This window comes from Paralichthys olivaceus, chromosome 18 (assembly GCF_024713975.1).
Source record: "Paralichthys olivaceus isolate ysfri-2021 chromosome 18, ASM2471397v2, whole genome shotgun sequence".
Taxonomy (NCBI): domain Eukaryota; kingdom Metazoa; phylum Chordata; class Actinopteri; order Pleuronectiformes; family Paralichthyidae; genus Paralichthys; species Paralichthys olivaceus.
In genome coordinates, this window is record NC_091110.1 from 13255932 (window position 1) to 13275948 (window position 20017).

Genomic DNA, 20017 nt, shown 5'->3' on the forward strand with positions numbered 1-20017 from the left:
AGCGCCTTATTAAAAAGGTGAGAAGTGAGTGCAGTGTCTGGAGGAGGGGGTTAATTGTGCTCTTAAAAGAGGACTTCAAAGTGGAGCTGGTGTCAGGGCTGAGGGGCATGAGAGGATGAAGAAGAAGAGGAGGAGGAGGAGGAGGAGGAGGGAGGAACGATACAGTAACTGATGTCAGGAGTTCAGGGGGAAAGCTGGGAAAGGAAAGAATAACTAGTTACTATAGTGTTGAGGTTCGAGGTTTACAAAGAAACTGGTTGAGAGAAGTTGAGATGTTTTCAGTCAGAGATGGAAGCAACAACAATGAGAAGCTGTAAAGTGAGAGATGGTTTAATCCAGGAGCAGAAATGTACTGAAACTAAGAAGAAAAAAATTCAAGATTGATACCAACTATAAAAGCTGCGACTGAGATTATTGATTATTATTTTGATAAATAGGTGACAGGAATCCAAGAGCAATAGTGCAAACTATCTGAATATAGCGTGTCTCTTGAGATGGCAACGTCCACTTTAGTACAGACTGAAATAAACTGTATCGTGTACTTTCCATGGAAAACCCATTGAACGAAACACCACAGGACGACTCAGAGCGACTGTGGTTATGCTCAAACTTTTCATTTTACACCACCATGTCAATGACCATCGGATTGATGACTATGAAACTTGGGACAGACATTTATGTCCCCCACGAGATGAACTGCAGTAACTTTCCAGTAACTTTTCATTTCGCTCCACCATCAGGGCAAAAATGTACTTTGTCCAAAACCTTGGAAATAATGACATCCCTTCACGGCCTGGGCTGTACTAGCAAATGTTAGCATGACAACAGAGCAAAGTATGAACGCGAAGGAAATGATACCTGCTGGTGTTTTTTCAAGTTGGGTGTCTCATCAGATATTGGCATCTACTTTAATCTGTATCAGCTTCTATCAGTAAGTGTTTGTTTAAGTAATCAAACCAATCATCATCTGAGCAGTTTAAACTTTGACTGGAGAGACTTGAACAACCTCAGACAATCTGAATAAAGCGTCTTCTGTTGAATTGAATTGCTAAACCACATGAAAGTGAAGGTGTAAATGCAGCCAAGGTTCACTGGGGACCACCAGACCACCTTCAGAGGGGTCAGGGATGCACTGAGACGACACTGAAGAGAAGTGCAAATGTAGTGAGCTGTCAATCCACACTTTGCCAGTGAAAATACATAACTGGGTGCAACTGTTCAAACTATCAGTAGTTGGCCAGTAGAGACACAAAGCAGATTTGCCCTCAGTTATTCAAGACCTCTGTGGATGGAGTGAAGACGAGACCAATGGAAAAGCAACAACATCGCACTGATGGAGACTATCTCCCTTTTTTCTTCTTCTAGTTTCTTTCTTCTTTGTGTTTCTTTCGGACCTACTCAAATGAGAGGAGTGACGTGAGCGGGGCAAAGCGATCACATCTCAGTCGGACCACAGCACTGGAGACACATATTAACACCACGTGTAAATGTAATCAGGTTAAAATCGTATCGAGACACAACCTGGATACAGGATACATTTTAAATCCAGAGTCGGTGTCTGTGTGTGTGAGTGTGTGAGTGTGAGCCCTGCTCCCATCTTCCTTCCTGCTGGTTAGAAGATAAACATTAGTGACCAAACTGTTATAAACCTTCACCTCTTTGATATTAACGGCTCCTCTCATGAGCGCTGGGCCCTCATTCTCCCTGACTTCCTGATTGGCTGCATTAGATGTTAGCTTAATGTAGCATAGATGATTGGACATTACCATTGTTCTAATTAGCCCCTCTAACAGGCAGCTGTAAAGCAGATGGTGGAGTGGAGCTCTCAGACTAAACACTCCAGAGCCCGAGGAGACAGATTCACATTCTCTGATACTCAGTGCTGTCTGCTGGAAACCTCACATTTACTACAAGACACAAAGGCATGTTTCCTTTTCAACGTATAACAGGTTTCAGAATGGTCACAAAAATCTCTGAACAAATCAAATGCTGAGTGAATTACACTCATACAAATCAGAGGTTCATGCTCAGCACTGTTGATATTGATTTTATGTCAGAAGCAGCCTGATGAAAAATAATGGCTTGTAATAAAATACTCCAAAGAGAAAAACAGATGCAAAAAAAAGAAAAGAAAAATTACAGATTAGTCCATAACCCGAAACAGAATTTTGTAATAAAATTGAGAGTTGAAAGGAAATATAAGTCAATAGGTTGAGAATCCTGTGTAAACCCAAGTGAAATAAAAACATAGTAAATGCATTTACTCAAGAACTGTACTTAGGACCAATATTTGAATTACTGGCAATTTGCTTGTTTATTCATGTCGATGATTTAGTCTGTGAAGTTCTCGACTGTCATTGGGATGATTCTCTCAGCATTTACAACCTTCAAATCACAGCCACTTGATTCTGTAAGAATAACAAAACTTACATTTTGATTTATGTTAGACAAATTACAAGTTTAATTTATGTCCATGAAGAAAACATGAACCCCATTGTGCTCTACATAAATGGACAGTGAGGGCACATACTTTGGCTCAAACAACTCCAGGCGTCAGACCTTTTCACTGCCATGCTAACAAAAATCTTCTGAAATATTAAAACCCAAGTCACATCAGTGAATACAGTTGCACATTTGAATACAAATCCTGAAAACAGCGCTTTCTATGAACCGACTTCAAGGCTGTCTTCACGAGAGCCGTCCAAGGCATTGCTTCAGATTTCCAACACAGATTTGTAATCAACATTAGACGTTTTCCACTGATTCATGGTCCATCCATGTTATTTCACCTGACACTGATTACTCTCCTCCTGGACAGATGGTTTTGCAGCAGTGGCGTTGAGGGATTTTTACCTGACCGCAGCGCTGAAAAATGAAAATGAATATATCATTTGTAGCTGAATCAACTTGGCCCGCAACACTTATGTGTCTTTTTCCATTTTAGAAAAACTATTTCAGCACTGTTTAAACTATTTGTCTCGTGTAATGTGCTCGCAGGTATGTCTTCAAATATCTAGAGACTTTCTTGGAGCGCAGATCATAGCTATGGGGGATAATTAGTGTCCGAATGAGTCCACGATGTCCTGCAGACTTCACTAAAGTGATGCTGGTGCCCACATGACTCTATAATGTTGGCCTGTGAGGTATTCGCTCCCAGCATCCTTCTTACAATAATTACAATGATTCATTTGGTTTTATTATAGAACAGACGTCTCTCTCTTTGTGTGCGTTTGGCCCGGGCAGACCCAAGTGTCTCTAAGTGACAGATCTTTAATTACAAGAGCAAACAAACGACACCGCGTACATGTGTTCTGGTTTACTGTAATGAGGGAGACACCAGCATGAAAATAATGTTGTCATCGGATTACTGAGAGAGAGATATCCAATTCTCAGTTTTTATCTTCCCCGGCCTTTCGCTGCGCTCGCTGTACAAAGCAATCATCATTACTGTAAGTTGGGTAATCCAATCTGCTGATATTGCTTTGATCCATTGATGTCACTGAGGCAATGAATCTACATGTACTTAAAGTAATGAATTAGACAGAGTGTATCTGGCCCTTACACTCACATCTCATCAGGCCCTCGCAGCAGTTTAACCATGTGGTTCTGATCAGTTAAATTAATCACCGTTTATCTGGCGGAGGTTAAGTTCTCACTGGGAGAAAAAAGGAAAAATGCCTAACAATCAGGTTTTCGTCCACGTCTCGCTCTCCGTCTCTGTCGCCTTCTGCAGCTTTGCTTGTCAAACGTTCGCTCGGGAGAGGAGGCTTGAATTACAAACCAAACTTGGTCTGTGAGCTGCAGTCAGGTAAACGGCCAAAGGAGCCTGAGAGCGGCATGCACACACTGAAGTAGTGTTTTTGTGCATGTGAGCATGAATGCTGGAGTTCTATTCCCACTGCGTGTGTGTGTGTGTGTGTGGCGGGAGTAATGATGCCTTGGCCTTTGGATGTCTCTCATACGTCAGAGCCTGTTAGTAAATGATTAATCAACAATGTTATTTGGGCTAACGCTGTCTGATAGCATTTTCCTGGAAGCTCTGGAATTTGTCTTCACAGCTGGACTTTTGCAAGATCTCTCTGCTCTCTTTGCAAATGAGTGACAAAGGAAGAGGTGGAGGAGCTCTGCAGTGTTGCAACAATCACTTCTTGGAAAGTATGAACAAGCTGAAATTTAATATATCCAAAACGGCAGACGTTGTTTAACCTCCGCTTCCAATCTTCGCAGAACATTGCACAGGAACTATCAGTGGGAATAATGATAACAGCATCATAATACTAATAATCTGAAGATTTCAATGAGTTAGATTTAAGAATTTTTAAGACGGTAATAAATAAAATTTAAGCCCTATGTCAAGTATGATACATCTAAAGGAATATTGGAGTCTTAGAATTATTTACACTCCCCCATAACTGAAGATAAGGTGAAGTAGCCTGGAAGAAAATAACCCTTGATACGCCTTTATCTCCCAAACTGTAATGAAGGTATCCACAGTTTACAAGTAGTGATCATCAACAAACCAGTTTATTACCAGTTTTAACCAATTTTATTATAGTGTTTCAATATCTTGATCAATGAGAAAAAAGAATTGCATTTAACCTCTTTCCATCTCTCGGAGATAAAAACCTCACCACTCGTTTCCATCTCTCGGACAAATTGCGATCATTGCTTGTTGCATACTGTATATCACAACACGCAAACTGAAAGCTAGAAAGTGATTGCTATTTTTTAACTGAAATGTTTAAATTGTTTTATTAGGATTGATTTAAAATCTCAATTAATTAAAGGTGATTTGGAAAAACTTCTTGAATTTAGGTAAATTGTGTGTTTCTGGAAGTTCTGCAGTAACGTATTCCAACATAAAAACTTAAAAGAAAACATCTTTCACAAAGCTGAGAATTGTTCCTCCCAACATGAAGAAGACTCCTCTTGATTTCACGCTAGTGGCTGGATATGCAGGACGAGTTGAGACAGACGTATATAACATTAGACATATTGGCAGATTTACCACCCTAAGGATCACTGCATCTGCTGGGTTAACAGTCCAACAGATGGGCACGTTGTGGATAGTTTGAGTTGCGGGATTGATTTAAGATGATAGTAAAACTTTAGGAAATGAGGATTATTTACAAGGAGCATGAGAAAAATGTTAGATTGAGTGGTTGCGTGTATGCATGTGTTTGTGCATAAATTACTATAAGGACTGTGAGAGGGGCTGACACAGATATACTGTAGGCTAAAACAAAACAGATACGCAGGCAATGAGAAAGACAGAGAGACAGAATGTGGGTCACAGTGTCCTACTGAGCTAACTGAACTAGTGTGACCTGCTGCTGGAGGTGCCTGCATGCTGAGCTGACACCGACTGTTAAATGGCTTTAATGGACTCCACTCAGGCCAAGAAAAAGTGTTACGGTATTAATAGTCAGATTAAAACTAATGAATGGAACTCTTTTTTTCCGATTCATATCCAAAGATTCATTTTGCAGATTATTGGAAATTCTGATTCATGTGCTGGAGGGGGACCTCTGGATGAAGAGTTGCCTGAGGCACCAGGACAGTAATGCAATTTACTTTCTGCAAAAAGATTTCACAGTGATTGACACCAATGATTGACAATTGCTGCTGCTGGTAGAAATGTGAAAAACATAAAGTTTGTGAAACCTCAGTCATAAAACCACAATGACATTCAGCTGTAACGTGCAAACTAAAACCGTAACTTACAGTCCAACACAATCTCTTCCCTCTGTAGACTGTAGCTTTACAACATCACCTGATTTCATCCTTCGCTCCTGCACAAGAGTCATAGTAACTTCGACCTCTACACGGTTTTGTCAATTGAATATAAACAATTGTTGTTTTGGGGGGTTTCTGAAAATGAGTGCCGTTTTTTTCTTGGTGGCTCAGCCTCACAGTGGTCAATGACACGAGGGCTCAGGAGAGTTCTCAGGACTATTGCTCTCAGCCCCTGCTGTTTGAGCGTTATTGCACACATGGCCAACATTAAGGCAGAAATGATCATCGTTTTCTGAGACATCACATTGTGCATCAACAGTTCAACAGTTGTATTGTGTTTGTTCCAAATGTGGTAAAACACTTTCATGATATTAAAGAATCTCATATCTTCCTGCTAAAATGTCAAGCTAATTTAATGAATCACCATCATGGCTGTCTATCATCTGGACAGGTGAACGACGTAAAGCAATTGCTTCAAGCTGAAGCTTCAGTGAGCCATGATCCAGGCCCCTCCTGTTGAGTCAGCGGATGTCTTGTCTCGGTCCACTGGACCCCGTCAATGTCAGGTTCAGGATTAAATCCATAATCAGACGTGATATAATGAGGTTTCAAACCAGCAACCCACTGGGAAAAGGTACAGTAATCCCCTGCCAGTGAAAGCTTGAGTAGTCATCAAATCATGTGTGTTTGTTTTATGCTCAGCTGAAAATGGCTGAGGGTTTCAATAATGTTTTTTCTCAGATTAGTTCATTGTCTCTGAACAAGCAAACGTTGTCCATCAAGGTTCATAAATAATCTGTTGTGTAAACAGATATGTAAAACACAAAATCTGTTAATATATCTGTTAATATAAGAGGCACAGTCCCACTCTTGCAGTAAAGGTTCATGTGTTTCTTGTGAAACCAAATCCTCAGATGTCTTGGTATGTTCCAAAATAATGTGTGAGTCCATGAGATACAAGCCTTTCTGTGTGGTCTCTTAAACTGGATGAGATTTATCAGCAAGATGAACTCAGGTCAGAGAACCCCAAAAAAAAGTAGCTCACACAGAGAGGAAATGACATACAGAGACAGAGAAGAGGGATTGTAGTATTTCTCTCTGCAACTGCATGTGTTAGTTGTTATTTCAGAAAGAAGAATCACTTCTTGAAGATGAAAAAAAGGAAAGAACGACACAAGTGAATAAATAAAACCTTCATCAGGTTAAGAAAAAGCTTCAATTACTCCCTGGCAGGTAAATCTATTGGAATAGGGAAAAATTAAAATTAAAATAAGGACGATTGTGAGTCAGGTCATTAAGTTTCACGTCAAGGCAAAGCTCAGCCGTCTTCAGTCTTTTCTTTTACCTCTCCACTGACCCTCCTCTTCCAATGACAAAAAACATTGCTCACATTAGCATGCATTCATTAGTGAACATGCGATAACGTCACTTTTCATGCGTTCCCCTTCTGCCCTCAATAAATGGTACATTTCCCACGATTCCACAGCTTGCTCGCACATTTGCAGGAAATGCAGGCTTCAGAGAAAAAGCTACGTCTCTGGGCAGCAGGATTATGTGTGTTCGTGTTGAGTCAGCTGAGCTGCCGGAAAATTACAGAACCATTCTGCAGATTGTGCCGCAAGGTGAAGAAAAGACCCGTCCACGGCAGCAGCAGGTGGTTAATGTGTCTCTGATGACAAAGTTTTAACCAGCTCAGCTGTCCCAGTCTGTCAGTCCACATGGCTAAAAAAGATGGTAAGCTAAAGCTAGCTTGTTGCTTTACATGCACCAGATGCTCCACAGATCACATCAAAGATAGACTAAACACTGCTGACTGTGTCCAACCTCTGTGCTGTGTTATTGTGATTCTGCAACATCTTTACAGAATGTGTTGGGCTGACAGTATATCTGACGTATTAACTTTGTCCCATGCAGCTTTTGTGGGGTCCAAAAGATACAGGGTGTTTGGTATCTTGTACAATGTTGTGTACAGTAAAGGTTTCACCTTTGAATTAAAGGTTGTATGTCTGACGATGAATCAACCAGACTGGCACACGTACCAATGATTGTCAAGTTATTTTCGTAGAAATATAATTATTAAGCTGGTGAAAGGGGAAAGAGAAGTCCTGGATCTGCCCCTAATCTGTATGAGTCACAAATTTTAATGGATTCTCTCCTAGCCCAGGTTTTTTCCCTTTGCCTGGTTTGGTGGACATAGTTCAGTAGTTTTTGCGTAATCCTCCTGACAAACAAATAAAGCAATGAGAATGACACACTTCCACCAATCTGAGCCTGAATCAAACATTTTACCAGAAAAACATTGCACTTTTTCTTTTTCCTCCTCTGACCCTCTGCTCAGTTCAAATTGAAGCATAGGATCCATTTTATCACGCAGGATTCAGTCTGAACGTAGCCTTACATGGACAAGAATAGAGCAGTCAGGAGTTAAAAATGAGAGAAAATAAAGCTTGAAGTGTGAAAATAAAATGCAGGTGCTCACTCTTGCCTGTTGCTGCAGTGCTGTTTGTCTGCCGTGCAGTGCGAAAACAAAGACAAAGGAAATGGGTGGGCAGAACAACCTAAATAATCAGTTTCTGGGAAGATGAACAAGGGTACAAATGAAAGGTTATGTAATAATTAACAATTGTTGCCTTAAAATTAGTTACATGTGTAAGGTAAGGCGGTAACTGTTTTGAGCCCAGCGGTGCTGTGAGTTGTCCAACTTTGCTGATGTAACACACAAACACACACATATGTGAGCTCTACTGTACCAGAGCTGCAGGTTTATGTCTCTGGAAGCTCCCATCACTACACATCTCAGACAATCAAAACCACAAAGCAAACAAATGTGTCCCAACGTGTTTGTTGTGCACAAAGTTCATGACCTGTATTGTGGTGAATCTCATTATTCCCTTTCTGTTCTATTAGCCATTAATCATCTCTTTGGGAAACATGTGGACTCAGTTGGGTCTGCATCCAAAACATCAAAGATCTCTGCGTGTTGTTGCCTCCATATGAGGGAGTTGGCCTCAGCAGACGCTTTACACACTGTAGAAAAAAAAAAGCCCTACAGACTGTGTGTGTGTGTGTGTGTGTGTGTGCGGCAGACAGAAAACAGCCAACCCCAAAGAGAAGACACATGCTAATGGTGGTGACAGAAGTCAATATACCAGTTACACTGGTCACCATATGACAAACACTTAAAAGGATTTATCACAAAGAAGTCTCTGAGCTCCAAATCGTCATATCTTTTACAGATCATCATCAGTTCTCACTAAGCCCCGATTGCTCGGAAAACATGACAACACGTCTTTTTTCATAGCTCATGCTTTGCTGTGACTCGAGGTCAACGTATGGAAACATGAAGCGAATCCACTTTGACTAAAGCTGCAGCCCAGTGACAAGAGCAACAGACCTGCAGTATCTTTTAAAGAGAGAGTGACATGTTGATTTAAAGAAAAACGCTGGTGAAAGTCAAATAAAATCTTAATCGTCATTCGTCCGTCACTCATGGTACAGAGTAAGATCTGACAAACAATACATTTTTGGTCTGAGCAGAATTACACTAAAACTACTCAACGGATTTTCACCAAACTTTTGATTGAGCATGAACAAAGAGAGAACCATTCACTTTTTGAGAGATTCAGGATATATGTTTATCATTTCTTCAACATTTCCCAGGCATCATGGCTGGATTTGATGATGAATTGATGAGTGTGTGCAATTTGGTGCTACTTGATTGAATTCAGGATAGATACACGAGGGAGACCTTCAATGCATTCTTTGTTTTTTTTTACATAGGATTTATTGTCAAGTCATACATTTGGTAGATCACCAGCACACTTTCCTAAAATAGCTAAATAACAACTTGATGCTTTTTCAAAATGTATTATTAAAGTCTGAAAAGTTCAAACAATTTGATTTTCAACTTTTTTTTCATCATGAGATCCTTTAAGATTTATCCTGAGGCCACTCATGGGGGTCTTAAACCATAACCTGGAGTAAAGTGGTATTTGCCGTGAGTCAGGACAACAACTGCGGGAATCCATGACTAAAGGCATCAGCAGCTTGATGAGGGGAAGCCCTGCCGGACTGTCCTCATAACAGGCAACAGACCATTGTGATGATGAAGTGTGGTGACTCCTTTTATGTGAGACAAGGTCTCATGTCTAATATCCCTCTCATTACAGGAGAGTGTAAACAGGAGGAAACACTACAAACAGACAGGGGGATTAATCCTGCAGTGTTTGTTGTGGTCTAGAAAACCGCGGGTTCATCTGTGTGTTTTATGTGTGTCTGTGTGAGTGTGCACCATCATTGGAAGCAGCACACGCTGTTCCTGAGTTTTTTTTTCTGTTGTGAGCTCCAGCGTGGAATCAAAGTGACTTTGAGTACATGTCACAGGTGTTCATGCAGGCCCTGTAAAAACGTGCAACTCAGTTATTACAGACAAATGACAACTTATATCATCAATCAACCATCACTAACAAATTAAGTGAGACTGGAGTACAGGTGTTTACATGAATGTCAAAACACTTCACTTCACTACTCGCAGCTTGCGCACTATGTCAGCTTAATAAGACTTAGAGTGAACCTTCTCTGGGGCTACAGTGCTCTGCTCAGCAGCAGCACAGTGAGCACTATGATCTGGGAGGATACATTTATGTTAGTTTTACACTGACCTCTAAGAAAGCAAGTGTTGGATTTGGGTTGAGGCCATATTATGATTTCTAAGTGCAATAAGGAAATAGTCCACTAAAATCTCAAATACTTCCCACTTGAAGTGGCTTTTGGAGTTTGGAGAGTGCAGCTGTCGTCAGCTGAAAAATTAAAATACTCATCTAATAGTCAAATGATTCATTTAAGTGCAGCACCCCTTCAAGGTTTAGTTCAATAGCAGAGCCAACTGGCTGGCAACAGAGGGTCACACACACCTGACAGACGATTGATTGGCTGTAGTTGATTAAGGACAATTGTTCCAATTGCTAATTGACTAACAACACTTCTGAACCTGAGAACCTTGAGTCTTCTTTCATTAGACAGACATGTTTGAAATATCTTCAAATCCCAGACAACAACAAAAACAAAGATTGATCTTTAAACTGAAGTGCCTCTTTCTGAGACAAGGGCTTAACAGGTTGATTCAAGTGCATTTCAAGTGCTTCAAAGTACTTTCAAAACATTTCCAACTTCTTTTTTTCTTTGCTCTTGTATCATAGACGACCGAACGCCTTTATCTCATCTGTATGGACTCTTTTTGCTTTGGCTTGTTCGCGTGTCTAGACAGAATGCATTTTGCAGGGCTTTGAGTTGGCTGTCTATTGTCTACCTGTGTACCTGGGGACGGCTGCACGGCTCCACCACATTACACGGCTTTGTCTGCCTCAGTTTGCTCTCTCATCAGAGACCAGACATAATTGCCTTTCAACTCCAGTCGCCCTCTCTTTTCCTCACTAATGTGTTGAGCGGGGGGAGGTATACTTTTACATTTAGCTGCCCTGCATATGTGTAGGACACAGCTACAGGTAAACTGGTCACATGCTCACTGAGCATGTAGAGAGGTTAGGAAAAAGGACGGAGGAGGGGTCACTGACCCATTTCAACCTGATACCTGAAATTCAACCTCAGTGCATGGAACAGGACAGGTGTCTGGTTCCAACAATGGCCAAAGTAATGGACAGGAGTGGTGTGTGTGTGTGTGTGTGTGTGTGCCTGGTGTGGGAGGTTATAACAATAGGAAGGAGATTACAGAACTTCCCATGCCTCACTCTTTCCTCTGCCCTCTAACCCTCATCTGACCTTTTTGAAAATAAATGTTTGTGTGTGCATGTGTGTGTGTGTACTTGGTGGTGTTGTGCCTTTCAGACCTTTTCCAGAATAAACACTGAACTGTGTCCGATGAGGCAAAACTTATTTTCTGAGGTCCTGGTTAAGGTTAGTGGTAAGTGTTTTGTTAGGCTCTCAATGAATATGTGTGTGTGTGTGTGTGTGCGCGCGCGTGCGTGTGGGTAAAGTTGTGGCGGCATCATATCAGGAAAGAGGATTTTAAAATGAAACAAGGTGCCCCCCTCTGTAGTCTGAAGTAGGACTGTAGTAGGAAGTTTTTGTGCTGCAAAGGTCTGGGAGCATTTTGGCCAAATAACCAGCGAGCCTCAGCTCACGCTCACGCACACAAACACACACACGCACGCACACACCTGGCCTCCATTTTACCTCCTGCACGTCATGGCAGTCACTCCTTCCACATTTCCCCTGCAGAGGGTTTCTAAAGTAAATTTTGTGACGCATGGTGGCACGGGTCAAACAAGAGGAAACAAACACAGCACTACATGTGTTTATGAAACCAATTTAAAAGAATGTGTAGCATTAATGTCTGTTGGCAATAATAGTCGAATCATAGAAATCCAGTCACTAATAAAACAGCCAACCATCCAATAATCTTTGAGCTATTTCAGGCTGAACCAGTGGTGCACTGATTAAACAGATGGACCACCGCTGATCAGTGTCCCTAGTATGGCTAAAAACATAAAACAGTAGAAGTGAAAAGGCAGCACTACTCTACTGTATCTGACTAATAAACATTAGTACTGTAACATGTAAAGAAACACAAGGACATGAAAGCTTTACAGACTTGACAAAAACCGCTCATGTGTTTTCAGACAACATGACGGCTTTGCTCTCGTCTTTCCCTCTAATGAACCCGCGTTCTGGCACTCATCTCGCCTTTTAATGATGACCACTGATTGGTCTCAGGCCTGCCTCTGCTTTCAACTTCCCGCCTGGTGAAATAAACAAGAAACGAGAATTATCAATCATCAGAGACAATCACCATCCTCTTCCTCTGCGTGTCCCCCGTCTTGTATACCTTGGGTCAAACTTTAGAGCTGCTCACTCAAGTTTGTGTAATGCAATTTAGCAAATTACTGCTGGGCCTTTGACACTACACTTTACAAAAGATATTAGAGTTAGATATCTACTTCGTTCGGTCTTTAATATGGTTTGTAACTTTGCATGCAGGCTTAATTTTTACCATTCCCTTGAAAGGGAGTTTTAGAACCCACTGCATATGCAATCAATAACAGAGCACTAAATGTTTCATGTTAATTTAAACCCACAAAGCTAAACAACATCAGGTTTTTGAAGATTTGCTGTTTATTATTTATGTAAAGTTTGAGTGCGTAAATTAATACAGATTTTTGTGATCTCTTTTTTTCCTCTTGAGTTCTTTTAAAAAGCCGCATGGAAGCAGTTATAATCATTAATTTATCCGTCCGCTCGCTTTCTCTGAAACCAGACCTAATCCACCTGTTGCATTATTCACCCGGAACCAACACTCCCAGTCCTGACATCAATATTTCAGTGAAGATCATTCACCTCTGCTGGGCTTTGCTCAAACAGTAACGAAGGGAGATGTGGAAGTTGATAAGTTACAGTCCACACTGGATTTTGTTCTAGATTTTGTTAGAAGCAGGTATATAATTTTTTTGCCAAACGTTGGTAATATTTTAAGTCCCACTATTCAGCATTTAAAAAAATCTATCATTTAATGATTTATAACATATTATGATGAAGTTTTCAGTGTTTATCAGTTTAAAAAATGTTATATTATTACATCTGTGTTTTACTACATTGTAATTATCTGTCTGTGCACCCAATTCCACTTATGGTTGCCCCTGGGTACAGTTATAGTAAAAGTTAAAGTAGTTGTAGGTAAATATATTAAGAAATTCTTAAACACACTATATTATAACGTAAGAACCGGACAGGCATTCGTTTTTTGTGTCCCAACCTGACCCGGGCTTGATGTTTTCCGTGATTAAAAGCAGATGCAGTGTAAAATCAAGTATATAGGTAGTGCAGCCAACGTGGCCAAACCAGAGTATCATTTCAAAATTTGTGTCCAAACCGGGCCACACTCTAATGTGGTGGAGGGCTGGAGCAAATCCACCCTGTCAGGGTAAGGTAACAGAATAAATAGATGTAAATGCTCAAAATAAAATTAAATGATGTAGATACAGAGTATAAAATAAAATAAGAGATGTATCTCATATTGAGTGTCACAAAAATACTTTTGGTTCCGAAATGATGATGAAATGTTGTAGTTGTAAAATAAAGTTGAGATGACATGACCTCTGCTGTAACTTCTTTTCTCAGCTGAAAAAAAAAACGTTTCCAGCCACAGACAGTGAAGAGGCTGCAGCTGGAGAAACTGGGATTCATCCACGGATCTGAAAGAATCTCTGCAGGCCACAGAGTTCACTTCACAAACACTCAGGTTTGCTGCCAGTACGTTAACAGCCAGCCAAGTGATGGGAAAGATCCTCACTTCAGTGAAACGCAGTTCGTTACCATGGCAAATGTATCACGAGAATTAGCATTCCAGTGGCAGTTGTGTTTAACATTCTTGCGTTTTAATCTCCTGCTTAGGCCACGCAGTAATTACTTCCATGTAGTTAGTAACATTATTAAAATATGTAAGCCATCTCTTTTGGTAGAAGCACCATTAGAAGAAGCTGTCAGCCGAGCGTTGGGTGAACTTTCAAAACTTTGGGCTTACATTTCAAAATGTAAACTCAATCGAAGGACATCTGATATAGAGAAACAGTTTGAAATTTAAGCCAGTGGTTGACAAATTAAGTATGAAACCGGCTGCAGATGGATCAGATGAGGTTTTGCGATGTGACGTAAAACTTGAGGCTGCTCCAACATGGACTAATCTTCAAGTTCAACAGTAACTGCTCCTTCTCTATAAAGTTTTACAACTAAAAACAGGTCAGTTTCATCCGTTTACATTCTTTGACTGCCTGTGGGGGCTCTGTGTTTCCACTGATCCTAATTCTTGAGTATTAATGATGATAGTTTATACTGACCTCCCTGAGCCAACACACGAAAGAAGCAAAACATACTTCCGATCGAGGAGGTCCGCAGCCATTAATAAAATCAACACCCGCTGCACACACACATCCTTCGTGTTCTGTTACGTTTATGTTTTCGGAGCGTTGTTTGTTTGACTGTACGGCTCATTATGGCATCAGCGCTCTCGGTGTAAGGATATATCTGTAAGGCAGATGTCAGCGGGTTATGGTCTGCTTCACAGATGCGAGGTTTGGTGTCTAAAAACCAAAATATGGCAGCACTTTCCCTCAAATGTATAATTAGCTCCGTTATGACTTCATATTGAGTCATAATTTTGTGCGTGGCTCTAAACGGTTCCTTCTCAGTGTCAAATTTTAGAGGACATTTGTGTATGAGCAAGAACAGCAGCCCTGCACCAGGCTCACGCTCTGTGTTGTTGTTGTTTTCACTCGTAATGACTCTTAAGTCTTCTGACCTCTGTGGTGTGCTTATGAAGAAAGATTCATTGTGATGTCTTCAGCCAATGATCATGTGCGTCAACTACTCAAAGACACAGTTGCTAACACCACAGGACAATCGTCATGCGGGGCTCATATGATGCTGCATAATTTAATTTTGAAACAATAAAACATTCCCCTGAATGACAGAAACCAGATCAGCAGGAGCGTTCTAATATGAGACAGTTGTGCCGTTGACTGAAAGAGAAGACAGTGCTGACTTTATGTGTTGTGTGAGACTTGTTCACGATTATAAACCTGTCGGAAACACTGTTCTATGTGAATCATAAAACTCCCTTAAGCCGAAGCAGCAGTCTTATTGTTCAATGTCATCGTCTCAGAACATCTTTGTTTATGTGATGTGAAGGTCATGTCTCTCTGCTCGGGAGTCTTGGCGTACCTTCTAAGGCCGCCAGAGAAAGAGGTGTTTACTTATATTTCTCTTATTGCTGCAGTTGATGCTGATCTGTGTTTGTTTCCATTTCGAGTGCATGTAGTAGATTACGAGGGAAGGGGAACAGAACAGAGCTTTAAAAGGACTCAACACTGGTTTATTTAAAGTGGTAGTTATTTTTTTAATGCTCCGAATTAAAACTACTGTGGATTCTCACTGATAGTTCACATAGACTAAACCTATGTTCTATATTTTGTTGACCAACAAAGTGTTCAAACCCAGAGAAATCCACAATTTTATTCAAGGTATGGGACGTTCCATTTCAGTTGTCTTTTCATTGCGTCAAATTAGCTTCACCTGTGACTTTGTCCATCTCTGCCATAACAGTATTCATTGCAGTTTGAACTCCCATGATTCCACGCTACTTCCCAATGTCATAAAACTACGTCTTTTGTTTTAATTTTGAACTTCAGACCCCTACAGCAGCCACACTGACATATTGTACTTTTAAACGGAGTGTATCCAGTGTTTACCATTTATTACCTAGACTGTTTGAGCATATGTACAATCGGGCATAAGATTTTGTAGATACAGAAAGTTCTTGGTTCTAGGTACTCAGGCTTCCTGTCCCAGCTCAAAGACATGCAGATTGGGCTAGATTGAGTGGTCGCTCTAAATTGACCGTAGGTGTTAATGCGAGTGTAAATGGTTGTTTGTCTCTGTACGTAGGCCCTGTGATGGGCAGGCAACCTGATCCAGGGTGTAGCCCACCTCTCGCCCAGTGTTAGCTGGGAATGGCCCCAGCAGAGGCTGGATGGATGGATTTTGTAGATACCACTGTTGTTATGCGCGACAAGCATACGTATTTCAGCCATCAGACACACCTGGCCTCACTTTGCATTGGGTACACATGATATCGTACTGAATGCTTGTTTACTGGGCAATCATCCACCCGGCAGCTACCGGCAGCTTCGCCGCCGATGAATCAAACTCTGTGGGAAACGCTGGTATCTCTAGATTAGCGTACAGTAAGATCTCCTTTTTGTCTCAGAGTGCTTTAATGTGTCTGTAATTAAAGTTAACTGCCAGGGTCATTTCTGCAGAGCTGGTTTGAAGACAATGTGTTCAAAGCCACCAGCTCAACCGCATGAAACAATTAGAATCACTGGGCCAAACTGCTGGTCTAATGGTGTTATCTTTCTAGACATGAGCATATCAAGACTAATCCAAGGCGTGAGCAGTGAGCCAGAGGCGACCTGTGTGTGCTGGAATCCACAAAGCAACTCACATTTACCGATATAAAAATCTGTGTAGCTCTTACCCATTTGTTTTGGGTGATGACCCTGGATCAGCACTCTGCAGCACTATGAAGGCAGTTTAAGCCAAAACCACAAGACTGACTCATTTATTTCCTGCAAGAGGAGTAAAAGTATTTGACGAATGTGGCCTCATCTAAAAAAAAAATATATATGTATATATACTCATCATTACAGTCTCAACTTTTTGATCATGACCTAAATATGACAAATTCCAACGAATTTGGGTCACATGTATGTGTTTCAGCATAATAACAGTTTTTATAATCATGTTTTCTATAAATTGACATTTTCTCAATAGTTTTTCGACTGCTATAAAATCGCCTGTAGTGAATTATATAATTTAAAGCAAACATCATTTAAATAACAATCCTTCCCAGAAAGGGAAGCCCCTACAGCTTTTCTAAGTAGTTTTAGAGGTAGAAAAAAAAATCCAATATGTGGTGCTTCAGTGCATCCAACAAATTGTTTTCTGGTGTGACGAAACATTTTCCCTCATGGACAACTGACTTGCAACATCTGAGTCTTGTTAGGACGGTTACACACAACAACAAGACTGCAGGGCGAGGCAATGAAGAGATCAGACAGTAATTGATCAGTAACTGATTATTACTTCAATACTGACTGATTCGTGCTCACAAGTGCAACACAGTGCAATAAAATACGTGAAGTTGAACTATGTGTATTTGTGTGTTTCTGCATGTGCGTGTGTTGTTGTTATCCTACAACACAAATTCAAGCCACAGAGCCACTGACCAGATGTTATTTATTCCTCTTTGTCCCTCTCCCTCTATCTCTTGGCATTTTTCTGTCTCTTCTTCTCAGTCCTTTGTTCTTTCCTGCAGTTTCCATTTTTATTGCTCTTCAAGTTCATATTTAATCATCTGTAAAGCCAGGTTTCTGTCTTATCAACCCCTTAAGTGCTTCATAGTAATCACCCCTCCCACACACACACATTTATATCACTTCTCCACCCAGCACCTTTTTTTTTATATTACACAATATTCATACACTGTCTGCACAGCTTTCAGGGTTCAGTATTTTGCCCAAGGACACTACTGCATGCAGACTGGAGGTGCCGGGGATCAATTTATAGACCTGGTTAGTGAACAACCCCATCTACCCCCTGAGACATGCACAGCTGCCCAAATATAAGACGAAACTAATATTTTCTGCTTAGTGAATCTGTGAATTCCTTTAAATTAAAAAGTACATTGTTTCCTTTTCGATGAAATGGCAGAATATTGAAAAATGTTGTAGTTTACAAGATATAAGATGTCATCATCAACAACACAAGCATCAAATAACTTAATTTGAAATGTAATAAGAACCAATTAATGTTTGTCACTTTAACCTGAACGAAAAAACTAACTTTTTAATCATCAATAATACATAAACACAAACAGAAATGTTTTTTATTTTATTGCAATATCATTATATTATCTGTCAGAAGTTATAAAGGGATATGATCTTATTCATACTGCTGGAATTTGTTCGACCTTTCATGCGTCATCACGAATCAACACTGCCAGGAGTTATTCTTTCCTTCAGAGGATCATGTCTGAACATGTCCGCCTCAGATATTCCCTCACACCACACTAAGCGTCTTGTTAAGCTGTGTGACATCTATTAACTAAGAACAATTTATGAGGTCGAAGACGAACGTCTTCAATAACATGTGGCATGTTGAAGAACCACGCCGTAAAGTGCTGTCCGTGGTGCTGAATGCTGTCAGCAGGTGTTGACACATAAATAGTCTTGTGGTACCTGAATATATGAACATAAGGTGTGCAGCTTGAAAATCAACTGTTTTAAAGATTCATTGTTATTTGTGGAAATTGAGTCATGGTTCTTAGTCATTTTTTGTGCCAAACTGCCAAATGTAAACTGAACATCTTTGGGCTTTGGTTGGTTGGATAAAACGAACAACATGAAGACATTATCTCGCTCTATAAGACATTTGTATGCACATTAGTTACTGACATTTATTGACCAAACTAATTATGAATCAATTAACAGAATATTTGGTAATTAATTGATATCATAAACTACCTATGACATATTGAGACTGGAGAAAAACTACCAGTCAAGGTCAAAACTGTATTTTTACCTTTTGCCAATAACATTGTTTTTGGTAGCATCGAACATCTGTAAATTCTCACTTTGTTTACCACCTTGATACAGAAAAATACATAGATACAAACCATGGTGGATTCACACAGAGGAACTAAATGTAGGAGGAACATAGAAGAACATCAGTTTGCAGCATACCTTAAGCATGATTCAGCAGAAGAGGAGAGCAGAGAAGAAGCGGAGATATGGCTGTTGTCTGACAATGTGAAAAGGAAATTAAACATTACTGAAACCAGACAGTAGACCAAGATTCTTAAGAGGTGAGACGCAGCCGAACACGAAAGGTACAACTTCTTCCATCCAAACACAGAGAGATGTTTATTTAAAGATTACACTTGAGGTAAAGAAATATCTAGAATGCATCAGCTGAGGGGAACTTGACTCAGCTCTCAACTGATCTGTGCATCTTTAAATAACAAAAAAAGAAAAAGAAACATGGGGTAGATAGGTTGACCGAGAGTCAATAGTTTTACTCCTTATTTACTCTACAGAGGGAATATTTATTGATAAGTTTAGCTATCATAAACTATTCCTTATCTGACAAATGAGAGAAACTCTGAATCCTCCTCAAATCTTGCTAAAATAAACAATACCACAAAGTAAGGAGGACAGTTGCCATGGTGAGGGGAGGTGTGGCAGCAGACGTGTCAGTCCAAAGGAGCAATGCTATTCACCTGGAGGAATCTGACTAGACGATACGGTCAGCTGGTAACCTCACAGCTGAGAGCAAGTGAAGGAAGGAATCAGCTGATGAACTCAACTGATATTTACTAAAAAACAAGAGACTACAACATAAGACTAATATCTTATATTAAGTTTATTACTGAGAACTTAAATTTAATATTGTTTTGTCATAACACGTCCTGGGAATTCAAACTAGTATAGATTCTGAGACTGAAAACATGACACAAACGTCCAGTCTTGTATTGTGTTACATGACTACAGAATCACAGAATCAAGATAAACCCAACCCCTACCTGCTGCCATTGCTGAGCTCTCAGTGCTTTACTAATGGAACACAACCAATTTTTCATTTCAGAAATAATATGTGTAAATCCCAAAACTATTATCGTAGTCTGGGTTTAGAGGTCTCATATCTTATACAT

General features: G+C 40.3%; 1 long non-coding RNA gene across 1 annotated transcript in view; it reads right to left on the reverse strand.

Annotated features, from left to right (window-relative positions):
- Positions 1–9506: 9506 nt before the first annotated feature.
- LOC109626124 (uncharacterized) overlaps positions 9507–20017 on the reverse strand; it is a 66311-nt gene continuing 55800 nt past the window's right edge. Inside the window, exon 3 of the long non-coding RNA XR_011239159.1 lies at positions 9507–10134. This is a non-coding gene — a long non-coding RNA (uncharacterized lncRNA). The remainder of the gene's footprint in view (positions 10135–20017) is intronic.